This window comes from Sparus aurata, chromosome 20 (assembly GCF_900880675.1).
Source record: "Sparus aurata chromosome 20, fSpaAur1.1, whole genome shotgun sequence".
Taxonomy (NCBI): Eukaryota; Metazoa; Chordata; class Actinopteri; order Spariformes; family Sparidae; genus Sparus; species Sparus aurata.
The window spans coordinates 18,902,741-18,913,433 of NC_044206.1; the positions used below are offsets into that span (position 1 = coordinate 18,902,741).

At 43.5% G+C, this 10,693-nt stretch overlaps 1 protein-coding gene across 2 annotated transcripts in view; it reads right to left on the bottom strand.

The window, feature by feature from the left end:
• LOC115570791 (C-terminal-binding protein 2) overlaps positions 1 to 10,194 on the bottom strand; it is a 108,591-nt gene extending 98,397 nt beyond the window's left edge. Inside the window, exon 1 of one of the 2 annotated variants that reach the window (XM_030399522.1) lies at positions 9,666 to 10,194. The gene's annotated coding sequence lies outside the window, so the exon portion shown is untranslated. The remainder of the gene's footprint in view (positions 1 to 9,665) is intronic. The other variant, XM_030399523.1, reaches the window with a different exon arrangement.
• Positions 10,195 to 10,693: the final 499 nt, after the last annotated feature.

Below are 10,693 nucleotides of genomic sequence, written 5' to 3' on the forward strand. Positions count from 1 at the left end.
CATTGTTTGGTCTATAAAATGCCAAAAATGGAGAAAATGGCAATCACCGTCTCAACCACAGCCCGGAGATATTCGGGTACTTTATAGAGGTGTAAAGAAACCAGAACATATTCACATTTAAGAAGCTGGAATAAGAGAATTTTGACTTGAATTCGCGAAATCACTCATACCAATCAACACAGTTGGCAACTAATTGATTGATTGTTGCAGCTCTACCTCTCAAATGTTCCACAGCTGCAATTATTTTTCTGCTACATTTAAATTCTCTCATTAGACCAATGCTGCACCGTACCTGGTAAATGAGTTCTGATGAGGCAGTTTGTTGCTGCAATGGACTGCAACAAAAGTAGCTAACGTTTTTGGCAGACAACCCTCAAACCTTTAGACCTGGTATAACGCAACAACTGTATCACTTGTCATTGCCATTTCATAATCACGTTGATGATACAGCACCAATACAACAGCGGTCCCACTGAAATGAATGAGGAAGCCTGCATTTGTTGCCATAGCGCAGCTGCTGGCCTGAGTGCTGTACATCTTAAAAACTTGCCAAAGTGGGAAGTCAGTGAGAGGTGGATCAAACCTAACTTCAGCGCCAACTGCAGCTGCACATGGAGACGAGGCAATCTGAAAACCAAAAATAAGAGATCGCTGCAAGGAAAGGTGATAGCGAGCTCAATGAAACACAGCCTTTGCTGGAAACCAGAAAGAAGACAAACTGCAAATTGATGCTTGGAGCAATGAGTGCACCACATCCAAAGTGCTGTGCGTGTGTGGAAGTGCATATAAAGGGTGGGAGGGTCATCAATGTGCACAATGAATATCCTGGGAAAAAGGATTTTAAAAGTGAAGAAATGTTGCAACGGACACCTGGAGCAGCATTTGTATGCGATTCTCTCCTTGCTCCTTTCACAGGGGAACAAGATGAGATTTTACTGGAAAACTGAAGCAGCCAGCGTGACACAAGCAGGGCATGCAAATAGAAAAAAAAAAAAAACAAACAAGAGCAGGTAAATCCAGCTCATACACATATTCACTACTCTGACACAGCAGCAGCATAGAAAGCAGATGTGGAAAACCAATTTCCAAGCATGTATACATTTGCTTACATATAATCAACTTTCACCTCAACCGTGAGCCGCCCACTGGAGTTGTCACGGTGCACGAGCTTCACAACTGTGCCGCAGTGATCTTAGAGCCAACAATGGCAAATCTGCTGAAGTAGGCTGATGAGGAAAACTGCTCACTTTCAAGGAAAAGCTTTGCCAGTTTGAAAGAACTCAGTCTCCTTGGAAATACCTGACTGATTCAGGACACTGTCTCCATTTCAGACAGTCCATACAGTATTTCATACATTTGGCAAAAACTATGTCCTTGTAGCACATGGACACTTTGTTGCTCCTTGACTTTCAACACTCAAACTAGAAAGGCACTTGGAAAGTGCGGACTTCAACTGAGCCCAACAGTCTACGCTTCTATGATATGCAAATCTGCAAGCATAAGCTTCACAGTCAATATTACAGCATGTTCTTGTGAAGCATAAAGTTCTATCATTTTTCAGTTAATATCTCAAGAGACAATGTGAATATGGATGTGAGCTAGTATAATAATTAGTTTGATATGTGTGTATTTACGTTTCGATAGCCACATTTGGTGATGTAATAAATACACTGGTTCTCCAATGAAACCACTGTCCAAAAGGGTTTCTTTCTCGGCTCATGCTCCACATTTCTACCAAGTTTCCTGAAAATCAGGCCAGCAGTTTTTCTCATAATCCCTCTGACAAACAGAAAAAAAAACCAAACCAAAGATATAACCTCATAACCACTGCTGGTGTGAGTGCATAGTCAGGTTATGTTAAATCTAATCCCTTCCACATGAAGCTTCTAATTATTTTGTCAATGGTTTAGTCAATTGTGAATCAACAGTGTGAGACAGACATCTCTGAAGAACCAAGAAACGACTGCTGTCAGTTAATTCTAGGGCTCCAAATATGTTCATCATCAATTAATGTGCCGATTATTTTCATGATTAATCATGTAGTCTTCTTGTTTCTTTTGTCTGACCAATTGTTGGAAATCCAGAGGGGCTATTACTTAAAAAAAATAAAAGCATGAATCAAAAATTAGATTATCAAAATAATTGCAGATTAACTGCCCCACGAATGTAAGCCTACTTAACAGAGCACCATCCTGCTGATAGTGGTGGAGGATAACAACAATACGTGTAGCGTTAGCTTCCAACAGCAGTTGACCTTTCATTCTAACAATCAGATTTGTTTATGCAGGTAGGAAACTAATGTGTCTGCTCCTGGCAGTTTGGTGTGATCTGGAAGGGGGTGGATGATATTATGAACTTCACGCACTCTACCGCACTCGTCAGGTGAAAAGACACGGGTGTCACAGGACTCCGGGGGCACATGGCTGTCTCCACCCTCCCCAAGCTGTCAGTGGAGTTGTATAGTATCGAGGGGGAGGGATTGGCCATAACAAATTGGGGACAAAAGGAAAAATTACTCGGGCAGCACGAGCTACAATTAAAGTCACAGGACCTAGTAGTAAGGGTAAGAAATAAAACCAGTGTGGACAAGAAGATTTCACTCACATGTCACTGTTTAGTTGGGTTGTCCTTTAGGCCCTGTTGAGGCTTTGTATACATTTACTGCACTTAATAGTAAAATTTCTTTTTCAGCCTCCGCAGCAGCAGGTCAGACTGAGAAAATGCTTCTGGACTTTAGCGTGAGCAGTGTGACGGAACTGTATCAATGTCTGCGTGCCACATGATGTTCTGAAACATTCCTAGAAATTCGATCCTCAAATCTTAAAACTGCATCATTGTCTGTTATCATATAATTAAGCCAACCGAAATTCAACATTACATCTTCACCATTTGTCTTTTTCCTCCATGTCAATTTCGATGTGGCGCCACTGTTTCCCTGTTGCTTTTCACTGTATTTCAATCACTGAAAGTTGTTATATGTCAGCAGTGAGATTCGCTGAAAGTGAGAAAAACGACAGTAGACACTGTGGGGAGGAAAACGCCACCAGTGATACCACCACCGCCCCCCCCCCCCCCCCCACGGGAAAAAGCCTCCAACAGCCCACCCACTCACTACCTATGCCGACCTCAATCTCTGATTTTATCACTTCTTCATATTGCACACATGCTGCAAGGTTCCCTTTGTGCTGCTTTTCAAATGTATCTATGCAAATGGCGCCGTGTGAGACGTACTCGTATCTACGAAGACATTTGTATTACACAGAATTTGCCAGAGACATCGCAACAGATTCATTAACTGGGCTGATATGCAGATACGGCCGGATGAGCTGCAGATACTGTGAGATAAAGTGTCGAGTACAGCGGGCTTCTGAGGCCGTCTGAGCGGGGAGGGATCCTGCTGCTGTTATCATGGTGGTCCTTCTCCCTCCTTCAGAGTCTGCCCTGCAATTAATGATGCACTGTGATTTTCCTGCAGCCGCCCCCCCATCCTTGTGTTTGCACGTTTGTATGTATTTATGTAAGTGACTGTGCTTGTACATGTATGAGAGAAAGGCTAATTTTCTCTCCTGTGCACCAGAAGGATATGCACTCAATTTATATTCGGTAATGAGACGGGGGGTCTGGGAGTGATGGTGAATTTGTAAGCATGCATCATCTCCCATAATTCCATTTAGTAGACCTGTAAACACTTATAAATGCGCGTGGTAGTTACGGCAGCCCCCCTGCCCTCAGCTCTCTCATCAGGGTAACACATCTCCAAAGAAACCAAGGGCAGGAGAGGAGGAGATATTGCAAATCACATTACGGGACATGAAATTAATCCTCGCTCCCTAAACATTTGGCCTTCGCACAGTTTAACCTTGAAGCCGCTTTTTACTCCGCTTGCACGAGGACTTTGTAAAAAACCCACCCCTCTGTCACATCCAAAAGAGCGAGTCTGACATTACAACAATAGCTCTGCCGAAGGTAATTATTCAACCGGATCCCTCACCGTGCCGGTGATACGTTGTAATTTCATTTCACTTACGTCTGTTTCATAATGTAATACACAATTGAGCAGGGGCACTTTGCGTCCCAAAAGACCACTTCCTCCTTAAGATAATAAAAGCCTTTTGTGCTTGCCTTTGAGAAATCCTTGGTGGATTATGAGAGTGTGGATTCGGGAGCACATCAATTAATATGCATTAAATGAAAGAGTATTAAGTTGTAAGAAAATAATTAATAACTCTAATTGCTGTGCCGCCACTCTGCCCGGCGACACCCTACCTTAACGCTAACTGGGGGCCGTCTCTGAAATCGCCAACAGGGGCCAAAGCAAAAGAGTTATTTGACCTTTTACATGGCTGAAAGACAATGTACTTCCACTTTATTACACGGCCGCCTCGCTCTCCCCCTGGTACTAATGTAGAGTGGTGCAAGATAAAAGCACAGATTGACTGTTACATCCAATCCAATAACTGCAGAAAAATTCCTATCTGCTCGCCAACTCTGAAACCACATGAGGTTCGGCTCTACGAGTTTTTCAGCCAGACTAAAATACATCTGTTTGTGTTCGAGAATACTGTAGATCTCTTATGCAAGCCCCTATCGCTGGATCTTGTCCCTTTGTACAGAGCAGAGAATAGCGCTGGCACAGGTTTCCACTCCCCCCCCCCCCGTTACCATGAAAAAGACATTCACAGCTCCAATTATCCTTTACCCCTGCGTAGCTCTAGAAAAAAAAAACAAAAAAACACAATCACCGCCACTGTCAATGAAATTACAGCGACGGGGAAGTAAGCCATGACAGGGGAGAAATCTGATAGCCCTCACCCCCACAAACACACTCTTCAATGTGCTCAAAAAAAAAAATTGAAGACGTGGAATGCCCCGGGATGGCAAAGACACAGGAATGACAGGCAAAATGTTACTTTCAGATATCTTTTCAATACAGCATTTCTAAAGGTTAGAGGAGTTTTGAAGCTGCGAATGGGTGACGGCGCCTTTACTCGCGAGTGAAAACACTAGAGTATTAGAGTAGTTTCCACTGCAGCTCTCTGTTTTTAAACTAATTCGCTTTGACCGAGAGCGATCCGCGGCGAGGAACCACTGTCTTGATCAGTTTACAGTTCTTCTTCCATGTTTTTTTTTTTTTTTTTTTTTCCTCCCCCTTTTCAAAAAATTACCCCTGCTTTCAGCTAAATCAATCTTGCCTTTGGTCGGAGATAATGAGCATGTTCGTCGGGCTTCAAATGAACACCGTTGCTCCTGGGCTCCTCAGCTCAACGCAGTCACATCATGCAGACACTTTTGAGGAAGGCAGAAAAGAGAAAAGTCTTAGCCTTTAGAGACCAATTAAAAGCACATATTCAAATTGACCTAAAAGGGAGCACGGCGAGGCGTTCATTTACAGTACTGCCCCGTCCCTATAGCTTCGCTCTCGCTATCAGCTTCATCCCAATTGTTTTTCAAGTCTGACAAACAAACAATCTCGACAGAGAGAGCGGAAAGACTCTGAGAGAGAAAAGAATCCATCTCATCTCCGCAGGATCAAAGACTGTATCGAGAGATAGCGAGTGCACACAGATATACTAATTTTCACACGACGTGCGCTCACGCTCATTCAAAGGACGTGGAGGCAGGATTTACCAGCTCAGTAGCACAGTATGCATACATTATATGATCCTTATTAAAGACCGTGGTGAATATTAGATCATTATCGCTGCCATCTCTGCTGTGAGACTTGCTACAAAGGAAATAACTGCACAGAAGATGGAGCGATATTTGCTTTCTCTGTTGCCTTTATAACGCTGTAAATATTGGAATTAGATTGCAAATTGAAACGTACATGTTTACATTACTGTGCTATGACTGTGGGCTTGGAGCACTGCATCTCCTGTGTGTTTAGAAAGCAGCCAGGAGCGAGGCTGTGATCTAATGTAGAGCTGCAAGCGATTAGTCGAGTAACAAGAAAATTAGCTGCTAACTCATTTTGAGAATCAATAAATCGCTCCAGTCATCTATTTTAAGCAAACATGTCAAACATTTGCTGGTTTCGGCTTCTTGAATGTGAGGATGCGCCGCTTTTCTTTGTCACTTGTGACAGTAAATGAAGAGTCTTTGGGTTTTTGACTGTTGGTTGGACAAAAGGAGCTAAATGAAGACAAAAGGAAAGTGTCGTGATTACTATTTTTTTTTTTTGCATGTTACAAACGGGATGCACAATACATATCAGACGGATAAATTATTGACTGGGTAATGGGAAAATTAAAGTTTTTCAGCCGATAATGAAATGACTGCCTTATTGCTGTTATTAGAGCTCTGGAACGTCAAATCATCGATCTTATCTCACTACATCTTTGACTTTGTTACCCCCTGGTGTGCTCAAACTACAGGTTCTGAACTTCTGCGCAAACAAGTAAAGATCAGCTATCAGTATCAGCTGAGAAAGATCCATATTCTATTGACAAAATAAGTCATTTGTCAGTTGCAGCGCTAAACCAATGATTACTTTTATTATCCAGGGTTCGTCAAGTCAAGTGCGACTTAACATCTTCATCTCTCACTGAAGTTCGCCTGGAATTTAGTTTTTTTTCTAAACAACTGGGGTTATCGCAAGTTCTTGCTGCATGTGTCGAGATTTACCTGAGGAAACACATGCATTTGCACTTTGATTGCAGTTTACAATCATTTACATAATGTGTGCAGAAACTAAATCAAAACGTATTATCAGGTCCACCTAAATTATGTGCACCAGTGCAACTATTGTGAAAAGTTAGTCCAGAGCCCTCTTATCTATTAAATGTTTGATTGTTTAGAGCAGAAAACATTAAGATCCCGTCGTTAAATAGCTTTTTTTTCATCAATCCAACCGCCCACAACTGAAAAATTATTAAAAGGGAGGCACATCCTCACATTTAAGAGGTTGGAATGAGCCAACATATGACATTTTAGTTTGCTGAATGACTTAAAAAGCAAATCAATAGTCAACACTGTAGATTCATCTTCTGCTAGTTGATCAATCTGTGCACCAAAACCTATAAAGAAGACAAACTTGAACTGGAAAAGAGAAGTTTCGGGGGGGGCAGCTCTTCCACCAGTCAGAGAATTTTTATCCATGACATATTTGGTACCACAGCCCAGCGGGGTGTGCAGTGACTCTGAAACGCGCTCCGTCTCGCTTCCACAGCACTTCCAGGGAGGCTGCTCCCCCATAAATCCCTTCTAATGGTCGCTGGCGAGGGAACTTTTTAACACAGAACTTAGCAGCCACTGTTATTCACCCGAAGAGCGAGAGTCTCGGGATGATGGATGGTAATAAATATTGCACGGGGCTAACAGAGGTCCCCTCAGAGACGTTCAATTGCCTTGAGTGATAGGGTGCTGCTCGGCAACACAGGAGAGGGTGGCAGAGGGCAGGCTCTTCACCGGGTCGACTAACTGAGTCTGTTCAATTTCCTCCTTGGAAAAAAAAAACGACATCTCTAAACGCTAACACTGTCTCACAGGGTGGGGAGGGGGTTTCTGCAAGAAGAAAATATGTCGCCCTTCTCAACTTATGTATGGCGAGTTTGTTTGTTACAAATGACGGATGGATCGTCCCGAGGAAGAACAAATAAATCCACTGTGGAGCCGTAATGATTGTGAATGTACCTGGCACGTGAGGGAAAGGAACGCTGCTCAGTGTTACGACCACTTCCCCCTGCTGCACTTGTGACTGGAGCAGTTTTAATGGTGCTTTCTGACAAGGGAGCTCCGTTGTGCCGAGCTGCCCACCATCTTAACGGCTTCCTTGACAATGGCCGACAATGGAGCAGATGTCCAGGCAGCACACATCTGTAGTGGGCCTTATACTCCCTTCCTCCTTCAGGCAACACACCCTCCCCTTTGGTCGCACAACACGGGCACCCGTGAGACGGACAAAAGAGTCGGTCAGCTCTCAGGCATCACAAACACATTCTCCAAGTTCTTATGTGCAAATCCTTCCAGACTTGAAGCCGAACGGTGTAGTTTAAACTCAGAATTCTAATACTTACAATATCAACGAGGTAATCATACAAACTTAGAGATATTTCTTTCCATATCTTGATAAACAATAGCTGTTCTCAGAGGAAAATAAGGTCATCAGAACACTGTTTGAAGCTAGGAAAGGTACAAAGTCACACATTATGAAATCGTGTTGTCCTTTTTGGAGCCAGCTGTAAAAAAGTAGTGTTTTGCGTCTTATTCCCAACTCGTCAAAAAACGACACTCTGGGGTTTCCCAACTCGTGACAAACTGACTCTTAGTTATTATAGGACGGGCCAGCCGCCATCCCCAAAACGTCAACCCTTTCAAAACGACCAGAGTTTGTTTATTGGGGCATTAAGAAAAAAACAGTTGAAGATCCTTCTCTTCTGATTAAAATTTCTTCCACAAACTGCACAGCGCCCCTTTAACTTTGATTGAGAAAAAGATGGAAATCATCTCCGCTGACACGAAGCAAATGACTGCGATCGGTGTTTTCTAACGATGAGTGATAAGGAATTAAGATAGCTCTGGCTCTTCATTAATCCAACACGGGTCCTGTTGTCATATTTTTTTCTGCTGTAATCAGCGGATTAATTAGCCCGATAACGTGTAAGGATACTTTGGTGTGTGTAATTAACAAGTTAACACGAGGCAATTAGCAGCTCATTCATACACTGCCGGCACCTAGCAGTGGCTGTAAACACGGGGATGCTCTTTCCTCACTGATTTCCTCATCGCCGATGTAAAAAAAAAAAAAAAGCGAATCAAGTGGCATCCCCCCAAAACATTTCGACACTTCCTACTTTGCTTACAAGTTTTCCACCTCTACCTGCAGTTCTGCACCCCTCCACAGGACACCACAACAGGCATGCCATCAAAAAAAATGAAGGACATTTGTGGATTTGCACATGTGTGATGGAAAAGTTTTTTTTTTTTTTTTTAAATAAATAAATAAATTGAAAACAAAAAGAAACATGCAAAATGGTCTTGGACAGCAGATGTGCTCCATGGTGATGACTTGTGTTTAATATGCACACACACACACACACACACACACACACACACTGGCTAAAGCAGCAGCAATCAGCTCTGAAGATTACACAGGATGACGCCTAACACTATTTTGCCTACATAAACTCAGTCAGTTGAGTCAAGTGTGGGATATTAAGAGGATGTGGGCGCCAGTAGCCTCACTGGAACACACACACACACACACACACACACACAACTCCAGTCCACACACACACACACACACACACACACACACTAGTAATGCACTTCCTATTTTCTTTTAACCGACACACACTCGCAGTCCGCACGGGGTCTCGTTGTGTGCAACCCAAATCACAACAACCCGCGTCTTTGACGGATACCCTTGCAATGGTTGAACGTAAAAAGAAAAAAAAGGTGAAGGGACACTCGTGTTAGCCATTCCGTGTCCACATTATCAAAATAATGTCCCCGGTGTGTGTGTGTACAACCCAGCCCGACCGACCGTCCGTCCCCCCCCTCTTCCCATCTTCATGGCGCAGTAAGGTGGACACACATGGTCAGAGAGGAGCCGTATGCGGACCTGAGCGCCGACAACAGCTTCAACTCTTCGTTACGAACTGAATTGACAAAAAACGCCAGAAAGCGGCGTCAAAGCGAAAAAACACAACAAAATGCAGTCTTACCTGTGTGAAGGATGTCAAATAGCAAGTTGAGACTTTTTTTCTCTCTCTCTCTCTCTCTCTCTCTCTCTCAGGCACACGTCGTCGGCGGCAGCGGCGGCAGCATCATCCGCTCCGGGGAGAAATGTTTCATGTGGAAGGGGTGTGTGGGGTTTTTTTTGGGGGGGGGGGGAGAGGTGGTGGGTTAAAAAAATTGGAATTCCACCTTATGTTGGGGTTGTTGGGTTTTTTTTAAATCCTCGGCAAAAACAACAAAAAAAAACCCCGCGGCTTCTCCCTCCTTCAGAAGATGTGTGAAGAAACACGAGCGGATAAAAAGAGGAGTGACAAACGGCGCGAGGGACTGAGCGGTGTGTTCGTACGCGTCCTTGTTTATTGAGACACGGCCGAGCGTGAACGCCGAGTAGGTGTCTGTCTAACTGTTTCACCGCTTTATTTTTTTCTCTTTCCCTCTCTCTCTCTCCCTCTCTGTCTCCCCCCTCTCTTCCTTCTCTGTCTCCCTCCCTCTCTCTCTCTCTCTCTCTCGCTCTCTCGCTCTCTCCGGGCTGTAGTCACACACACTGTGCCTAACTCTCCTGTTTTATCAAGGCGGGGTCTTGGGTCGTTTAAACCAATGACAAAAACCAAGAAGAAGAAGAAGAAGGAGCCCTCCTCCTCCTCCTCCTCCAACACACACCTTCTGCTCACATGGTCAACATGCATGACATGTTGTGGTCAAATCCTTTTTGTTCTGGAAAAAAATTAGGCTGCCTTAAAGGGTCACTTCACCCAAATCACACATGAAGATTAAAGGTGCTCCATGTACTTTTTGAGAGATTTTGTTTGATCAGATTTTTTGTTGTTTTTTTTTTTTTTTTGACAAAACAGACTTTATGACTGAAGTTTGGTTTGTTTAGTCAGTCATGAAACCGAATATTGGTTTTGTTTATTTAGAAGAAGGAGATGAAGGAGCCCCCTCTTCCTCCTCCTCCACCACACATCTTCTACTCACATGGTCAACATGCATGACATGTTGTGATCAAACCCTTCGT